The sequence below is a fragment of the Diabrotica undecimpunctata genome, chromosome 2 (genome assembly GCF_040954645.1).
Source record: "Diabrotica undecimpunctata isolate CICGRU chromosome 2, icDiaUnde3, whole genome shotgun sequence".
Lineage (NCBI taxonomy): Eukaryota > Metazoa > Arthropoda > Insecta > Coleoptera > Chrysomelidae > Diabrotica > Diabrotica undecimpunctata.
Genome location: NC_092804.1, coordinates 172,828,131 through 172,841,735, shown reverse-complemented (window position 1 = coordinate 172,841,735; position 13,605 = coordinate 172,828,131). Strand labels below are relative to the sequence as shown.

Genomic DNA, 13,605 nt, shown 5'->3' with positions numbered 1-13,605 from the left:
ATTATTTTTTATATTTGTAGTAAATATTATTTTATTTAATTGTAGCACTATGTCATCACGAAAACCTTTAACGGCAAGTGAAATAAACGATGAAATACAGCGTATAATGAATGGTGAAGATAGTGAGCAGGAACCTTTTGAAGATAGTGGAAGTGACTGGGAGTTAGAAGAAGATGCTTTGGAGTTTGAATCGGACGATTCAGATGAAGAAGATGACTCTAAAAATAGTGATAATTCCAAAATTTTCCAGCCGTCCAGTGTATCCAGTTCATCTGTAAATTTAATGGATGCAGATATAAAAGCAATAGTGGTGGAAAGCGAAAAATCTACAGAAGAAGTACCTGGAACATCAGGTGAGAACTCCACTGTTTCTCAGTTTATTGTAAATCCGGGAAAGGCTCTAAAAGGTAAAAACGGGCATAAGTGGTCAAACAAAATACCTTCATTGTCAAAAAGAACGGCAGCTAGAAATATTATTCATTTTATAGCTGGTCCCAAAGGAAATGCCAAAAACTACACAAAAGTTGAAGAATATTTCTTACATTTTTTTTCAGAGGATATATTATGTCGTACTCTGTTACACTCAAATACTGAAATTACAAGACAATCTAAAAAATATGCCAGTCGTCCTAATATTTCTGACATGAGTAAAAATGAGCTACAAGCTTTATTGGCAATTTTGATAATGTCTGCAGCAAATAAAGACAGTCATCTATCTGTGAAATATATGTTTGACAGTAATATATCAGGAAAATTTTATCAGGCTTGCATGAGTGGTCAGCGTTTTAAATATCTCATAAACTGTCTTAGGTTTGATGAAAAAGAAACACGAAAAGAAAGGCAGCAAGATGATCCTTTTGCGCATATACGCGAAATATGGGACATTTTTATTACCACCTGCAGAGAATCATATACACCTTCATCCTATTTGACTATTGATGAACAGTTAGTAGGATTTCGAGGACGTTGCCCTTTTCGAATGTATTTACCTGATAAACCTAATTCGTATGGTCTCAAAATCGTAATGATGTGTGACAGCTCTTCGAAATATATGATCGATGCTATTCCTTATTTAGGCAAGAAAACCAATACAAATGGTTTGCCGTTGGGTACATATTTTGTAAAGGAACTTACAAAATCAGTTCATGGTAGTAACAGAAATATTACCATGGACAACTGGTTTACATCAGTTAGCTTAGCAGAGGAGTTATTAAAAGATCAGTACAAACTGACAATTATCGGAACTCTTCGCAAAAATAAAAGAGAAATTCCACAGGAATTGTTAAATGTAAAGAACAGAGTCCCCAATACATCTATGTTTTGTTTTGATAAAAGAAAGACATTGGTATCATATATGCCAAAGAAAAATAAGGTAGTTTTACTTCTTTCAACACTTCACGAAGGTGCTGATGTTTCCAAAATAAATGGCAAACCCACTATAATAACTGATTATAATGGAACAAAAGGCGGAGTGGATACATTTGATCAAATGTGTTCGAATATGAATGCGGGTCGTAAAACGAGGAGATGGCCTTTGTGTATCTTCTATAATATGATAAATATTGCAAGTATTAACTCGTATGTTATTTACACCACAAACACATTAAAAGCAAACAGAACAGTTTTATCCAGATACGAATATATGGTTGAATTGGCTCGTCATCTCGCCGAACCCTGGCTGAGAGAACGATTGTGTATTCCAACTTTACGTCGAAATCTTAAGCAAAATATTAAAGATGTCCTCAAAATTTCCGAAGAAGTTGAACGTCCGTTACCTGAAAAAAAGAAACGCAAGGCATGTTTCCATTGTCCGAGTAAAAAGAGGCGCATGACTACCACATATTGCAACCAATGCCATCACGCTATATGTGGCGAACACCGAGGTAATATATGTACAATGTGTGCAAACGAGTAGTGTACATCGACTTTATTTATATGTGTACCACTTACTAATACTTACATTTTTTCTAATTTATTGTAATAAAAGTGTTTATAATTATATTTGTATTTTTTTTTCAATTTTTTGTTAGATGTCGTAAAAATTACGATAGTCCACCATAACTGTCAGTAAATAATAGTCCACCTTTCTAGGGTTAATCAACTTTCTTTCTACCTATAGAAATACTCCCTGTGCAAATACAGGTGTGCGTCCTAATGAGTATATTTTTAAAGTTAAACCAAAAGCAGTCATTGATTTGATCAAACGTAAAAAGGGTAATTATTGCAGTTATAATAAATCATCAAATTTCAAACAAATTGAATGCTTTTTAGTAGGGAAGAAAGTATTAGTAGGAAGACTAGGTCCTTATATAACAGATAAGTGGCAGGAAGGTAGTATAATAAAACGTGTAAGTCCAGTGACATATTTCGTTCAAGTAAATGATAGAGTTTTGAACAAACATGTAAACAGTATTAGGAAATTTTTAACTACTACAAACATAGAACAACCAAATACTTCACTGACTACAAACCATGGGTTAAGACCTGCAGTAGTTCAGGAAAATTATAATTCCGAAATTGTCAACCCTCCAAGTCACCAAATGACTTCTGTTAAAATTAAGTAAACTAGTCCTGATTCAAAAGGGGGTCTACAGTTTAACTGCAGCTATTATAGTGAAATCGAACTAGAAACAAACAATAGTGACGGAATTCCCACAGAGGCAGAACCACTACGAGTACAGCAGGGTCCGTCCGGATTTGCCTCTTTAGATGTTGCCACTTTAGATGTCAAGTGTTTTACTGCTGCTTCAGATATTGTTGCTACATTCTCATCAGCAATTGTTAAAACACTTAATGTGGACCCAAACAGAAATTCTGTGAAACCCAAAAAAATTACACCAAGATTAAAAGAAGCCCACTATGGAGAGGTGCTAACGACTATTGAAGTTGACGAATGACTTAAAGAAGCAGACCGTAAAAAAGAGGAGAAAACTGCACAAAAGTCTATAGAGTAAGATCCCAGAGCGATCAGACATAACTTATTTTCAGACAGATGAAACCTTAGAGTCTCAGTAGCGTCTCGCGTGCTTTGAATACCTGCGTATTTATGAAACTTGCTGAGTGACACCTGGGCAGGTACCAGGTGAGAAAGGTAACTAAAAATAAGAGCTATTTAACTTAAATTTATATAACTGATTTTTATACATATTTTGTAGAATATTATTTTGAAAATACTGTAATAAGTGTCAGACACTTGTCATGGACCAGAACTTTTGTCAGACGCTTTAAAGCTCCGCTAAAATTAAATGAACTTTACTTACTTTTACATGTCTGATGTTTAAATATGTTATTAATGGAACTATAATAAAGTTATATTTAATCAGTCAGGCAAATTAGAATGACCAAATATCCCTCAAACACAAAATTAGTTAAATGAGCGCGAGAGTGCTGTGCTTGCATTTCAGAGTGAATGAGACGTCTATAACTCGGTTCTCCTTCTTTAACTCACAATCTGTTATTTTAATCTACGTTATTTTTGATCAATATTTCTCTCTTTCGATCAAAGGTTACGAAAGAGGCCTTCGTCATGAGTCTACTCAATTAGATTTCAACATTTCTTGTTCCGATCAAGTTAGACCGTCAGATTTTTCGCAAGAACTCAAAAATATCAATTTCAAACAGCCCCTTGTTGATTTTTTTATTCATTCAATGAAATGGTGCCATTTATTGAGAATAAACGATTATTAATTAATTCTAAACAATGTCATTCTTACATCGTTGATAATAATACAGTTTTATCGAATGTTGATGACAATTTATCGTGTCCTGAACATGAAGAATCTGACACTAAAATTGTTTTTCATATTTGTAATGTAGACGTTAAAGCAAATTTTGTTATTAGATGTTCTGATACTGACATTGCGATAATTATGTAACGATTTATGCATAATTTAAAAAATGATGATTCGAATGTATGGTTAAACGCAGGCACCGCAAATAACCAGAGATACATTAATTTGTCAAAGGTTTACGAGTACTTGGGACCATCTTTATGTAGAAGTTTGCCAGGGTTTCACGCTATAACTGGATGTGACTTTAATCTTGCCTTTTTTAAAAAGGGTAAACAATATATTAATGAAGAAACATGAATATCGACGAGCTTTCATGCAGTTTGGAGAATCAGGGTTGTTTATCGATGAGCGTACCCAAAAAGATATTTTCAAAATAATCCAAAAATTTATCTGCGAAATTTATAGTTTTACTGATACGTGCAACATTAATGCTGCCCGGCTTCAATTGTTTTTAAATAATTACAGCGTATCTAATATTAACGAAGAATTCAATCGCAAAAATTTAAAAAAATTTGATGCTAGCAGTTTACTACCATGCTAAAGTGAGTTATTCCAACAATTCCGTCGTGCTAATTACATTTTTAGCATATGGAATAATACTGCAAATGCAAAACAACAAACCATTTTATCTCCTGAACACAATGGGTAGAGATTAAAAGAAAACCAATATCACTTTCATTGGTTTGATGGTGACCAATTACCAGCAAACGTTAGTGAATTCCTTCAAACTTCAGGTATTATACTTTGATTTCAGGTTTAGAATTTATTATGTTTGTGATTTTCTGCTTTTTAATTCTTTGAACTATTTTTTGCAGAAGAACCATCCAGCAACAACATAACTGATAATGATGAAGATAATGACTCAGATGAACAGCATCATGATTGGTTGAATGATGAAAATTGTAATAATTGCGACAATGAATATGATAATTAAAACATGAAAAATGTTTGTTTCAATCAATCCCAGTTGAAGATTTTTTACAAAAATTATTTTTTTTAATTATCCTAACTAGTATCCTTTTACAATAAAGTAAATATAATTACTATTTAAATGGGAATAAGCCACAATTAAAGGTTAAAGTACGTTTATTGACGTTATTAAAATGCCACAAGAAAATAGCTTCAGAACAATAAAAAGTAAATATAATTTCTTATGAAACCAAATTGCTCCGATTTAATTAATTATCCCAAATATATTCAATACATTAATTGATTTTAATATTTATCTTAATGCTAGAGTTCATCATATTAAAATAGAGATGCAAAAATATTTAATCGGATCGAAAACAGTAAGTATTCTTAATGTATTTAAATTTTTTACTCTGAGGCTCATGCGCACATCACTCTCGCGCTCATACTTCTGGTTAACTAATTTTTGTGTTTGAGGGATGTTTGGTCATTTTAATTTGTCTGACTGATTAAATATAACTTTATTATAGTTCCATTAATAACATATTTAAAAATCAGACATGTAAAAGTAAGTAAAGTTCATTTAATTTTAGTGGAGCTTTAAAGCGTCTGACAAAAGTTCTGGCCCATGACAAGTGTCTGACACTTATTACATTATTTTCAAAATAATATTCTACAAAATATGTATAAAAATCAGTTATGTAAATTTAAGTTAAATATCTCTTATTTTTAGTTACCTTTCTCACCTGGTAACTGCCAGGTGTCACTCAGCAAGTTTCATAAATACGCAGGTAATCAAAGCACGCGAGACGCTACTGAGACTCTAAGGTTTCATCTGTGTGAAAATAAGTTATGTCTGATCGCTCTGGGATCTTGGACTACTAGGCCTTGTATGAAAAAGGCTCCCAAAGAGAAACTAAAAAGAAAACATAAGAAGTGCAGTTCAAGCGAAAAAGGAAATGAAGTTCCCTATGATGACGATGCGGTTGAAGAGCTAATTCAAATGGAATGGGCCTTAGACGATGCAGCAGAAAATCTTCCGGATGTTGAATATAAACTGCCAGAATCGCACCTAATTAAGCCAAACATACGTGTTAGCGAAATTCCTTGCAGGAACCAGAAAAAACACATTTTATAAATATGTCTGCCTTGTACGGGACGTACATGAAGAAAATGGTGACATTGCAGTCGTTGGATTTAGGCGCAACGATAAATTTGAACTGAATTCGTCGAAAAGGAAACCGATATTCCGTCAATTGAATTTGAAATGATCGAGGCCTTGCTACCTGAGCCCACAATTTCAACGAAAGGTAGAAAAACAATTCACATTTTTCCGGGCACTGTCAGTGTTTTTGCAAAATAAAAACTTTGATTCAGCTTATTTTTATTGGCATTTGTGTGCACTAACTGTATATAGGGGTAATTGTGAAGATCATTGTAAAGTACATTACATGTGTTTAAAATGTTCACTTGCATTGTCGTTTACAATTTCCCAGTAAAAATTCAATATAAAATTAATAGGACAACGAATTGCGTGATTCCATTTACCCCTATATTTTTGTAGTTGGAATTTTTGGTTCGGGTAATTGTAAACAGCCCCTGAAGCCCTCATAATAACCAATATGAACACAAAATTTCGAGAAAATGGATAAAACAACTGAAGCTAAGTAGGTATTACCAAAGATATATAATTTTCTCTGTTAAACAGAAAATATGTAAATTTTTCGTTGAAAAGTGCAAAAATCGTTTACATTTACCCCACTTGACCCTACTTAGTTTTAATCTGGAAAATAAAGATAAGTGGAATTTATTGTTAAATCAGCATCCGATACTATATACAATTTAATTACATAAAACATGACCTTATCATATTTTTTGAACTTTAACTTATATTATCTCGAAAATATGTTTGTTGTACTTTCACCTCTTTGCTCCTGGGGTTCACATGTACGATGTTTTAAATATAATTCTATTTGGGAAGAAAAAATAAATATTAATATTACAGTTTTAAAGACATTAGAAAAAAAAACACAAAACAAAAATAACAGCTAAGAAAATGAAATATCCTAGAAGGATAACTGGAAAGACCAGAATCAATATAAAAATGAAGAAGTTGCAGATGAGATAAATCAATAACTAGATATATTATCAAGTATACCTGACACCAATACGCCACAGAATTAAAATCTATAATAAATTATGTTATTCTGCAATCACAGATGTAATTATAAACTTTGAGTACAAAATGTAATCGTAAGGAGAAGAGCAGACTGTGAGTCGGATCATTGCCTGATCATGTTGAGAATATAGGAGGACAAATTCGTTAAACTTCCCGTGCTCGAATTGGTATCAATAAAGTATTATGAATCACTTCGGCCTATCCCAGCCTCATTGGCAATTACTGGAGATAGAAGGAAAAATAATCAGAAATTAGACATGGAAAACCTAAAACAAGAAAAACAGACGTACGAAGAGAGAATAAAGGAAATATTACCGACCAAGGAAGATATAGAACACAAACATATCGATGAAATAAACATGATATTTACTAAAACTCTAACGAAAGTGGGTAAAGAAATAGCACACAACAACAAAAAAAAGAAGCTTCGTATCACAGGAAACAAAGATTTTTATGAACACAAGAAGAACATTACTAGAACAAGGAGACAGAAATAAAATGGGATACAAAGAAATAAACAAAACTATAGAAAAACTATGAAGGAGTGTAAACGGAGAGGACAGAAAGAAAAGATAGAGAAAACAATTAAAAAAAATAGAAACATGAAGTGCTTAAAGCAGAACCTGGATAACATACAAATTAATAGCATAAAGAACACATAAGGAGTAGAGACCAACAATATAAAAGAAATTTTACAGATAATACACGAATATTATACAAATCTCCATAAAAGAGAACAAAAACCAACCCAAGAAATCCGTAATCAGTTACAACTGAAAATAAAGAACTTTAACTCTGACCTATAACCAGAAATCAGTAAAAATGAAATAAAAAGGCACTTAAAGAAGAACAACAAATCTCCTGGGAAAGATGGAATAACTGTGGAAATGCTAAAAAATGGGGGTGGGGGGGAACTACAGTGGAAGTCCTTTATGTACTAATGAATAAAATATTGAACACAAATCAAATACCCACCACATGAAACGAAGCAATAACACTATTACTATTTAAAAAAGGCAATAGAAAAGATCTGAAAAAACTATAGGCCCATAACGCTACTTAATGTAATGTACAAACTGTTAACTAAACTACTAACAAACAGGTTAACAACTAATTCAGATATTTACCAGTCAAGAGAGCAAGCCGGTTTTAGAAAAGGATTCAGTAAAAGCGACCATCTGCTTACGATAAAAATATTAATTGAAAATGCCAACGAATATCAAATCCCAATGTATATGGTATTTGTAGACTTTGAAAAAGCATTCGATAAAGTGGAACATTTTTTTACAAAGAACAAAGGGAAATTTTTTAAAAAAGAACTCTTTACAAATTGGGAGAATAGACTATAGATATACGGACTTAATTTCCAATATATTATATGATCAAGCAACAACATCCATTAAAATAGTTGAACAAACGGAGCCTATTAAGATACGGCGAGGAGTCAGACAGGGTGACAATATATCACCCAAACTATTCAATCAAGCTTTGGAGGACGTTATGAGGAAATTACAATGGGAAAAAAACGGGGTATTAACATAAATGGCCAAAACTTAAATCACTTGAGATACGCAGACGACATTGTATTAATAACAGATAAAAGGAAAGAATTACAAAATATGATGAATGAAACCGATGTATCAACGCAGATAGCAAAACTTAAGTAGAATTTCGCTGGACATACCATAAAACAGAAGGACGACAGATGGAATAAGATGATTATACACCCACTGAAGACCATATAGTTACAAACGAAAAAGAGAAAGGCCATAAATGAGATGGTCCGATGACTTGAAGAAACACGCATTCCCGAAGTGGATACAAACTGCCTACAATAGAGAGACGTGGAAGAAGGAAGAGGGGACCTATGTCCAAAATTGGACAGCAAGGGCTGTATATATAGATAGAGAGGGGAGCCCATTGGGGCACCATTTATTTGTCTGTAGAATTGATTTTGGAAGATGAAATAGGTGTTGGACATATAATGTTATGTTTAATGAGAGATAAGTGGTCTTGTTGGATACTGCATTTAGTTTTCAGAATGTTTAGAGTTTCATTCATAGGAATGTTTGTAAAGAGTGAGATAATATCGAAACTTACTAGAATGTCTGACGGTCATATAGGGTATTGTTTAAGAGGTTTGATGAAATGAAAAGAGTTTTTGACGAAGGATCAAGCATTTTCGGCGAAAGGATGTAGGGTTTTGGTCAAATACTTGACCAATGCTTGTGTAGGGCAGTTGTATGCACTGACAATGGGACGTAGGGGAATATCGGGTTTGTGAATTTTTCGAAGGTCACATATTCGAGGTGTTCTGGAAGACTTTTCACGAGGAATTAGATATTGTTTGATGTCAACAGGAAGAGAGGTTTTATTGATAATGGCTTTTGTTGTTTTCTCCAGAGAGGTTGTTGCATTATTAGGAATTAGTTTGTAGTCTGGAGTATTATTATTATTATTAATTGTTTATAAGTAAAAAACATAGCCCTTTTTCAAACGTTTATTTTGTAAATAATTTCGATAAAAACGCAATATGCATTTAACTTCTGAGATAGTTTAAGTCTTAAAGAATCCTATAAAATTTGCTAAATGTGTCTAGCATCATTAATAGAGCAAATTCAATAGTTTAAATATTTAGCCTCAGGGATAAATAAATTAAATAACTTTTAAACTATTTGACTGATCGGCGGAAATTTCGCACAAATTTCACAGTTGTGTCACATGCTATATTAAAATTAAAATAAATGTATTTTTACACTACGTAAAATGTGTAACTTACTTTTTATAATAAAAATAAAAAAAATAGAGAGAAAACAATCTGGCAAGTACGAATATAATAAAGAAAAATCAAAAACATTTTACTCAGACGGTAATAAAAGAAGGAAGAACGATTAAAGTAAAAAAGGCAGAACGAGAAAAAAATATACATATAGTTCCTAATAAAATAGTATTGTGATGTATTTCGAAATAACCTAGTTGGAAATGTACTAACAAATGATAGTAATTGCTCCAATTATTTGATTCTTCTAAGAACTTCTGTCCTCCCAGAATGGTACCTAAACAGGAATTATTAAACTTAACCACAGAAATATAGATATCCTAATAAGGGCAAAATAACAAACTTTTGATGGCATCAATTAAATGGTGTAGCTTGAGGCAATGAAGATACTCTGGGGAGGGAATACTTTCAAAGAAGGTGTATATCACAATCTTGATGACCGTATTGAGACAAAGATTTTTTGTGTTATTATTGTAACGTTGAGATTTAAAAAATATTTAATAATAAGTCTAGAGAAATAGTACTAACCTTTATAACAATGGACAGCAAAACATACGACTATTTTAAATTCTAAAATACGAATATTCAATATCATTGAGTATCTAGTAACTTTCTGAAACGATCAGACCGATGTTGTTTATAAATATTCCTTTTATCAGAAGTTAACACTTATATTTAGTTAAACATTGATAGGAATAAAAAAACTTTTAGTTTACAAACCATATGTGCTTTGTCAGCTATTAGATAATATAATTATGCTTTAAGATAATTTCAGTATCCTCAAATATTGTACTACCTACTTTTTTATTTAAAATTTTTGTTTTTTTCAAAAACAAAATAACTTTGCTGCTTTATTTTTCTAAAAACTTTTTAAGTTTTGAAAGCATATTAAAAATAATATTGTGCGTAATAGTTAATTCGGTTGTTGCTTTTTATATTTCATAAATAATAGACCGCAAACAGCCGAGGATTACTGAAATATTTTAAGATAAAATTTTGAGGTTATAATGACCAATAATTGTAGCGCTTGTTCTCAAGATCTTGGTACTAATAAAAAGCAAATAATAGCATGCAACAGTTGCCCCAGGATACACATTGCAGAAAAATGCTCTGGCTTGTCCACATGCGAGATACGGCCAATTATTTTGCAGAAACGTCTACTTATGTACTTTTGCGCTACCTATCTTGATGCTTTTAAGAGTGTGCCTATGTTGTAGCATTTGAAATTTATTGGATTCCCCTCGTATATGTATTAATTGAAATCCCCTTATATATGCGTTATAATAACGAAGAATTTTTTCAATGTTTCTTAGTTCGTATCCTTCAATTTAAAACCCATATAATCTTTCGTTCGTTTTTTAGGTCGCCGTCGTCGATAATAACTCATTTTATTGTTTATTTATGTCACAGGCGCAAATTCTTCGATGTTTCTTTGTTCAAACCGCCCGATATTGCGTTTTCAAGTTAATTTACGTCTTAATTTCCGTTGTGTTTAGTTTATACGCTAAGTGCTTTGTTTGTTCTAACTTATGCGAGCAATTTTTAAAGATAATTTCAGCACTTTCGTTGGAGCCGCGGTGAAGAGCGGTGATCTGATCTCCAACGTCATGTCCAAATTCAATTTGAATTTGTAGTTTTCTGTTTTTTTTCCCTTTTCAGGGAAATCTTCGTCTTACGTTATGGAAATCAATTTTAGTAGCAGTTAAATGTCTAATTCCACCTGTTCCGGTTGTTTAAGAGGCAGAGTCATAAGTTTTGTGCTCAGTGCCGGCTTCGGCCTCAAATGGTCGATCCAATTTGCAGTGTGAGATCCAGTCCCTTTTGTTCGTGTGTTCGTGTCCAGGATTCAATTCCATCCACGTCAGATTTTCGTTCCAGATTATTCAAATGGTTTCCCTTTGTTCCAGAGTTTCGTTCTTGCAGTTTCAGTCCAGAGATGTAACAAGTTTCAGAGTTATGTGCGAAATAGTGAAATCCAGGTAACATTTTTTTGTGTAAATTTAAAGTAAAGCAGACATTTTTTAAAAAAAGTAATAATTGCTTTCATACAAAAAAGAATTTGTAATATTTAATAAAGTAGTAAATTTTATGGTTTGACTTTAGCTGTCAATTTATTTGTTCAGTTTTTTTTAAATTTAATGTTAATTTATGACAGCCCGTTTTAGCATTTTTGATTTGTTTTGTTTTCTTTAAAAGAAAGGTTAGCTTACATGTAAATTTTGTAAGTTTTTGTAGTATCTTCAACTCCTGGAAATTGTAAACAGATGACACATGTAAGTTTTTTTTGTATTTTTGTATTTTGTAGCTATTGTTCTTATATTTTTGTATTGTCTTTTTTTTGAGCATTCTTGTGTTCTCTATGTTTTGTAACTGTTTGTGGTGACACAAAAATAAATGTTAAATTTTGTTTCTTAACATTTGTCTATTTTTTTAACTAACCCTTATTGAGTTTTATTTGAAAAAGATATGTTTTTATGTTTAATAATTATATCTCCAGTTACAACTAGCTGGTTGTAATAGGTATAATTAGGCACCTCAAGTGGCGCCCTATATTAAATTTCTTGAGGTGTTTCCGGTTTATTTTTATTCTGTTTGTCTCAAGAGATTTATGACCCTTTATTTCATTTTTCTGGTAGTTACCCCAATCCGACACCCTGTCTTTTACTTATCCACGACCCCAGCTCTCCAACTAACCCCTGAGTGCCCGTTCGCACAAGTAGCGTTTATTTTGCTTGCCCTTCTCCACCCCCAGTAGTTTCTTCCCCCAATCTTCTACCCCTGGTATTAATGCCCCCTATGGTAGGCAAAATATATCGTTACAATGTTTGTGCGAAGATTTGCCAACCTGGAAGAAGAAATCAATCAGTTTTTTATTAAGTACAAGAACGTATAGATAGAGCTCAAAATCTTATGATTTATAAAATTCCTGAATATGACTCTAATGTATAACTGATCGCGTTAGCTATGGTGTGGCGTGATAATCCACCATATCACATGTTATTCGCGTTGGCAAAGTGTCCAGTTACAATTAAGCTAGACCAGTCAAAGTTATATGTAATGCTAATACGATAAAATTGGCTCTTGAGTCTAGTAAGCTTACAAGGCAGCTAAAAAGGAACTAAAGGAAAGAAAATCTGCTGACGATGAAAATTTATGCATTAGATACCGCAGTGGTGCTCCTAGAGTTTGTGAAGTTAAACTACAAAAAAACTAGTATCCTTCCCATTAACAGTTTTTTATCAAAATGATGGAGGCATTCGTGGAAAGAATTCCGAGATCCCGAAAAGTATTTCCTGCTGCTTGTACAATATAATTATTTTAGTGGAGATTAACTTGAATGATAGCATAACTGATTGTGAAATTAAAATTTACATAATTACCTCGTGAAGTATACAACGGGCATTGTCACACTGTGGAAAATGTTGTTCTGCAATACTCAGCACAGGATATCTATGTTTTTGGTGATTGCAATCTTCCCAATGCATCATGGGAGAATGATGAGTTTGATCCAGCTGAGAATATAGCTCAAGCCTTTGGTTTTTTAAAATTGTATCAACATAAGTATATTCCCAATAAATGTAATGCATTTTTGTATTTAGTTTTTTCTAAAGTTAGGGAACTTAATATCTTAAAAGTAAGTGATCCCCTTGTAGATCATAGCATCGATCACATGGGTTATGAATGTTGCTTAAACCTCGATGTCCTAGCAACAAATAGAAATAAGTTGGTTTATAAGGAGTTGTTTCATGATTTTCGGAATGGCGATTACATTGCGCTTAACAACTTCCTTGCTTCCATAGACTGGCAGGTATGTTTAACGATGTTAAAGTTGCTACAAAATTATTCTATTAAGTTCTCTCTACAGGAATTGCTTACTTTGTGCCATTGAAAAAATATAGAACTCCAACTTGTCCCAAGTAGTTCTCTGCCGATCTTAGAACACTGAC

At 32.6% G+C, this 13,605-nt stretch overlaps 1 protein-coding gene across 2 annotated transcripts in view; it reads right to left on the bottom strand.

Annotated features, from left to right (window-relative positions):
* The window catches only part of LOC140435234 (uncharacterized), a 39,588-nt gene that overhangs the window by 8,736 nt on the left and 17,247 nt on the right, over positions 1–13,605 (bottom strand). The window contains exon 1 of one of the 2 annotated variants that reach the window (XM_072524034.1): positions 10,187–10,325. The exons of the other annotated variant lie outside the window; for it this stretch is intronic. The gene's annotated coding sequence lies outside the window, so the exon portion shown is untranslated. Of the gene's footprint in view, positions 1–10,186; positions 10,326–13,605 lie in introns of those variants that run through there. 2 annotated transcript variants of the gene reach the window in all.